A 6347-nucleotide genomic window follows, 5' to 3' on the forward strand; every position below is an offset into this window, starting at 1 on the left:
ACCTGCTGTCAATGGCCAGGGAAGGTGACAGACCCCTAAGTGCTTCCACCCTGGGGCCTCTGCCTGTGTGGGATCATCCGCTGCCCTCATCCAGCTCCCTGCCAGGAGGTGGCTGGAGGCCCAGGCCAGAGGCCAGAGGGTGTGGGGGGACACAGCCTGAGCCAGGAACAGCTTGGAAACAAGGGTCCCCCTCCCTCGACCATCTTTGTTTGCTCTATTAAGGGGGGCAATGGAGAGGGAGAGGCAGGCTGCGATAGGGAGGAGGCACGCTCGGATGGAGGGAGGGTGACAGGATGGCTAGGCGGCTGGACAGAGGGCTGGACGACCCCAACGGGACCCACCCACACAGACGGAGAGAAACTCAGATACCGAGAGAAAGGGGCGGGGCGGGGGGGGGCTCTGAGAGACGAGCCAGGAAGGTCCCAGGAGGTTGACGGGGGAGGCTGTACTCCTCCAGGGGCCGCTTCTGCCTAGAGGTCGCCCCCACCCCTATCCCACCTTCGGGCGCTCGGCGGGACTCTCGCGCACACGCACACATGCACTCGCGGCGCCGCCCGGGCCTCGCCTTCTGCGACCGCGCGCGCGTGCCGCCCCCTCCCCCAGACCCGGGACCCTCCCTCCCGCCCGGCCTCGAGAACCGGCCGCCGCTCACCTGGGTCCCCGTGCCGCCGCCGCCGCAGCCGCCACCACCGCGCAGAGCCCCGGACCGGCTGGGGGAGGGACTGCAGAGACCACGCCCACCAGAGACCACGCCCGCGGATCCCGCGCCCCTGAAAGGCCCCGCCCAGCCCGCGGTGGCTCCGTCTCCGGCAAGAAGAATTGGGGCGCTTAAGGGGCTGCGGACACGCCCATCATCCGGGCAGCGCGGGCTCCTCCCTGTATACCACTGCGTGCATTGCGCAAGCAGTGTGTTCCATCCTCCCAGTAGGGGGCTCCCCGGGTCACCCTTGGCCAGAAACCCCTAGAACTCATCCCTTGGTGATCCTTAAATGCCCACCGAGAGCTCGCAGCTGTGAAAAAAAAAAAATCTGACAGACTCAGTCCTCGTCCTGAGTCACAGGGATATTTGCAAATATCCCGGCTAAGGTTCTCAAAGCTTGTAGCGATTTAGGCGACATCAGTATCCTCTGGATTAGAAGAAAAACATGGGTTGCCCTGTCTACAGGGGGCCCAGCACAGTTCCTGGTGGGCTACGGCTCTGTGCCATTCCCATTTTGCAGCTCAAGAATTGTTCTTGTGGGAATACCCAACTCTCCACACCATTCCATGTCTAACACGCTACACCCAAGCCTCACCCTCTTGTCTCAGGTTTTTTCTTTTTCTTTTTTTATTCACCTCCATTCTGCCTTTGTGATGTGTTGATAGGAAGTGAAGAGGTTACTCCAGGACCAGGAATTCCCAGGGCAGCAAGCCTATTCAGGGTCAAGGCTTCCGAGAGCAAGACTCAGTGAGGATGGTCTCTGGTTATTGTATTCTCATGTGTAGAAATGATTGACAATTCTAGAACGCAATTGTGCCAGTCTGTGTCTACACTCACACATACACCTTACCCTCCCATCATTTGCTCATTTGGAGTGAAACCACCCAGCCCCAGACATAGTGTTCACTGGTACGGGTGAAGTACCAGCTCTCTTGGTGGCCACACCCCAGGAGAGGGTGACCCAGCCAAACCCTCAGTGGACTCAGGGGTCCACACAGTCCAGGAGTGAAGGAGGCAAGAGGAAGATCTATCTAGCAGAGGGCAGGCTGGACCAAAACCTGGGATGTAAGTGTTTATGAGGCATTGAGCCTGAGTAGACTGGGAAGGGGTTCAGAGGTGGGGCTGAGGTCCCTGAGGTGTTAGAGGGACCTGGGGGGAAAAGGTTATGGTGATGCTGGACCTTAAGGCCATCAAATAGCCCTCTGGGTGTGAGATAACACACGTTCACCACTTCTTTTTCAAATTAGATTTTCCTTTTGCTTTACTTATGTAGCCCTGGCTTGCCTGGAACTCTCTAATAGACCAGGCCAGAAACTCACAGAGATCTGCCTGCCCTTGCTTCCAAAATGCTGGATTAAAGGCATGTGCCACGATGCCTGGCTCAAATTAAATTTTCTTATTTTGAGAATATTGTAGATATAACATGAAGTTATAAGAAATAATACAGGGACCTAGAGAGATGGCTCTGCAGATTAGAGCACTGGCTGCTCTTGCAGAGGACCTACGCTCAGTCGCTAGCACCCACATGGTAGATCACAAGTGCCTGTAACTTCAGTTCTAGGGATCGATGCCTCTTTGATCACTGCACCACACACACACACACACACACACACACACACACACGGTGCACACATATACATGCAGACAAAGCAGTCATACACATAAATGAATAAAAACAAACAAGTATTAAAAAAAAAAAGAATGCAGGGCTGGCATCCTGGTTCAGCAGTGAAGGCACCTGCCACTGTGCCTGATGTCCTGAGTTTGAGCCTCCAAACCCACACAGTGGAAGAAGAGAACCAACTCCCAAAAGTTATTTATTTTTCTGAGACAGTCTGTTTCTCTGCGTAACTGCTTTGGCTGTCCTAGAACTTGATTTGTAGAGCAGGCTGGCCTTGAACTCACAGACATCTGCTTCCCTCTGCTTCCAGGTTGCTAGGATTAAAGGTGTGCACCACCACCTCCTGGCTGAAAGTTATCTTTTGACCTCCACATGAGCATCATGGCACATCCCCCACTCCCAATAAATAGACAAACTGGGCATAGTGGTGCACACCAGCACTTGGGAAGTAGAGGCAGAAGGATTCATAGTTAGAGGTCATCTTTGGCTACATACCAAGTTCAAGGCCAGCTGGTCTGCACGAGACACTGTTAAAAAAAAGAGAAAGAAAGGAAAGAAAAGAAAGAAAGAAAAAGACAAGACAGACTACAGAGAGCTCTCTTGGACCCATTTTCCTTGCTGCTCACACAGACAAAAAATACCATTAAGATAGAAGACATTTGGGGGCTGGAGAGATGGCTCCGTGGTTAAGAGTGCTGACTATTCTCCCAGAGGTCCTGAGTTCAATTCCCAGCAACCTCATGGTGGCTCACAACCATCTATAATGAGATCTGGTGTCCTCTTTTGGCCTGCAGGGACACATGCAGACAGAACACTGTATAGCTAATAAATTAAAAAAAAAAAAAAAAAAAAAAAAAAAAAAAAAAAAAAAAAAGACAGAGGACATTGGGTTTGGTCACCATAAGGACACCTGTGTTGTCCTACATCCTTGTCTCCTTTCTTGTTCTCCATTTCTACAACTTGTCATCTCAGAGATGATGCACGTTGGGCCAGGGAGACGGCTCTCAAGCGCTTGTCCCACAAGATTGATGACCTGAGTTCCATCGCCAGCGATGACATCTGTAATCCCAGCACTCATACGGCCAACAGCGAGTTCACAGGCCAGCTAGCCTGGAGTCCTGCAGTCTAGAGGCAGAAACCAGAGAGACTGGGCTTTGAAATAAGGTGAAAGGTGAGACTCAACTTCCCCAAGATTGCCTTCCACACCTGGGCCACAGCGCCAGCATGCCCTCCCCCACTATGGTGGAAATAAAAATGTAAAAGAAAACGTCCTGTCCAACGCTTATGAGGCTATTTTTGGAGTCAACAGCCTTCTTTGTGTTCCTTCAACCGGGGTTCAGGTGTCCTAAGCCCGTCTCTTGTCTTGATTTTGGAGTTGTCCTCCAAGGGATGGGCACGCACCGTGTGTTTAGCCCATCCCTTGCTAAAGGACAGCTGGATTGTTTCTAGTTTGGGGAAAGTGCAATACAAAGCTGCTATAAACACTCGTATATAGGTTTTCATGTGAACATATGTTTTCATTTGTCTGGGAAAGTGCCCAGGAGTGTGATGGCTGGGTTATGTGGTATGTGTATGCTTAGGGTGTAAGGAGACGCCTGTGTTCCAGGGTGGTTTTGCCAATTCCATCCCCATCCACCATGGAAGACAGTGCTTCTCCTCCAACCCCCTCTGCCCGCCAGCATTTCATGTTGACACTGTATTTTACTTTTGTTATTCTGTTCTATCCGACTCTATTTGTTTATTGCTTTTTGTTTGTTTGTTTGTTTTTTTGAGACAGAATCTCACTATTTTAGTCCAGACTGGCCAGGAACTTGCTACGTATACCGGACTGGCCTCAAACTTATAGAAACCCTCCAACTCGTCTGACTCCATCTCCCCATCGCTGGGGTTGAGAGTGGACCACCACACCAGGTTTATGCTCTGCTGTGGATAAGACCCAGGTATGCGCTCTACCCACTGAGCTGCATCACAGTCCCCCATGTCTGCTCTCTTTCTCACTTTACTCTTCGTCTAAGCAGCACGTGGGTTAGGTGCTGCAGCCAGATTAGGGGTCCATCTACTCTGATCCTCAGGCTTTGTCCCTTGCAAGAGGCCAACTGCACCTGTTGATCACGCCAGCTGATTTTCTTCTGTTCACTGGCTGGTTGAGAACTGGAGGAGGCTTTGATTTGGCTCATTACCTATGTGTGAAGGAAGTATATTGTGAATCTGTGTGTGTGTGTGTGGGGGGAATTACTACGAATCCCGACTGGCCTGGAACTCTCCACGTGCATCATGCTGGCCTCAAATGTACAGCGATCCACCTGTCTCTGCCTCCTGAGCATGGTGTGGTGTCTCTGAACTCAAGTGAAAAACTTCCTTCTCCCTATTTCCTCCACAGCCTCTGGGGGCTCCTAATACCTCGTTTGGTCAGTGGGGTCTTTGATCCTCCGGAAGGTGGGTGAAGTCTCTGGACTGCCAGCTCTGTGTGCTGAAGTCAGGGAGACAGGTTCAGCATGGTGGGAGACTTGCCGGGGTCACACTCAGTGCCAGGCTGCCGTATCTTCTCCCAGAGATGTCCTCATCTCAGTCCCTGTGATCTGACATAGTCCTTAGAGCAGGAGAGACTTGGTGACTGTGCACAGGGATTTTGAGGCGGGACTCCTGGCCCGAATTCTCGCACTGGGATTGCAGCCATCACCAGGGCCCTAAAGAAAGGAGGGTAATAGTGAAGTAACGTCACAGCGGAGAGAAAGGTCTATGATGGGCAAGGACTGCAGGTGTCTCTAGCAACTGACAAAGGAAAGAAGAGATGTTTCCCTCAGAGCCACAAAAGGAATGTGGCCCTGGCAGTAGTCTCCAAAATTGGATAGTTTGAGCCCCCAAATGTGGCCATCGGTAGGAGCAGCCAGAGAACCCTGAACACAGGACTCAACCTGGACTGGACACAGCTTATTCAGAAGCCCAGTCATGCTGTGTCTGGGGCCCTGTCCTGTGGCCTCCCATTAAGAACTCTGCAGCTGATGAGATCAGTTGGGTCCCCTCCCTCGGTACTTAAATGTCATTTAAATGTTACATGCATTTAAAGGAGCAAAGAGATAAAGGGGAAAGCATGGCTGACTTTCCAAGTGTCCCCAGGACCCAGTGGGAGGACTGGAGCCTGCCAGGCCCATCGTGTGCCCCTCTCCAGGAAGGGCCCCTTCATCAGGGGGCAAGTGTGACCACTGCAGCGCTCAGCCTCACTTCCGGTCTCCTTCCCGCTGTGGAGTCCCTCCTCCCCACTCAAGGGTCTGAGATTGAAAAGGCAGCTGCCGTGCAGCATGCTGGGATCTGAAGGGCAGAGTAGTTAAGGCTTGGGGAGGCAGGAGTGTCTGTGCCAATCTGCCTCCTCGCTCTGCCTGACCTCTGCATTCGAACCCCGGGGTTCGAATTCCGGCTTTCGGTTTGGGCTTTCTTTTATGTGGAGGGGTTGAGAGGAAGGCCTGCCTCAGTCCTGGCCGTGCGTGCGTGCAGCCACGCTGTGAGTTCTGGAACACAATGAAGAGGAGTGGCTACTGAGATGATGCACTCCCATCCTCCTCCTCTCCTTCTAGAATGGAAAGTCCTTGAAAGCAGACAGCCTGCTTTCCAGCTGTGTCTCTGTGGACTGCGTGGTAGATGCTTGGGGGAATGGCCGCTGAGGGATATGCCACTCCGCACTTTTATGAAACGCACCGCTGGTGTTCACACTTGAGCACAGCACCTGTGCCCTGCACCTGCCCTCCACACCTGTGCATCATGCCTGGACTCTGCACCTGTGCCCCACAGCTGCGCATCCCACCAGTGCCCTGTAATTGTCCTCCACACCGGTGTCCTGCACCTGTGTTTCACATCTGTTCCTCACACCTGTGCCCCACACCTGTGCTCCATACTTGTCTTCCATGCCTGTGCTCCATACCTGTGTCCTGCACCTGTGCATCGCACCTGTGCTCTGTGTGAATGCTTCATGGTCTTACAACTATCCCTCACACGCGTGAGCCACGCTTGCACATCTCACCTGTGTGCCAG

The 6347-nt window shown here is 52.7% G+C and overlaps 1 protein-coding gene across 1 annotated transcript in view; it reads right to left on the minus strand.

Moving 5' to 3' along the window:
• Positions 1–731, minus strand: part of Prr5 (proline rich 5) — a 40956-nt gene extending 40225 nt beyond the window's left edge. Inside the window, exon 1 of the mRNA XM_028878118.2 lies at positions 653–731. The gene's annotated coding sequence lies outside the window, so the exon portion shown is untranslated. The remainder of the gene's footprint in view (positions 1–652) is intronic.
• Between the last annotated feature and the right edge of the window lie 5616 nt (positions 732–6347).

This window comes from Peromyscus leucopus, chromosome 20 (assembly GCF_004664715.2).
Source record: "Peromyscus leucopus breed LL Stock chromosome 20, UCI_PerLeu_2.1, whole genome shotgun sequence".
NCBI classification, from domain to species: Eukaryota; Metazoa; Chordata; class Mammalia; order Rodentia; family Cricetidae; genus Peromyscus; species Peromyscus leucopus.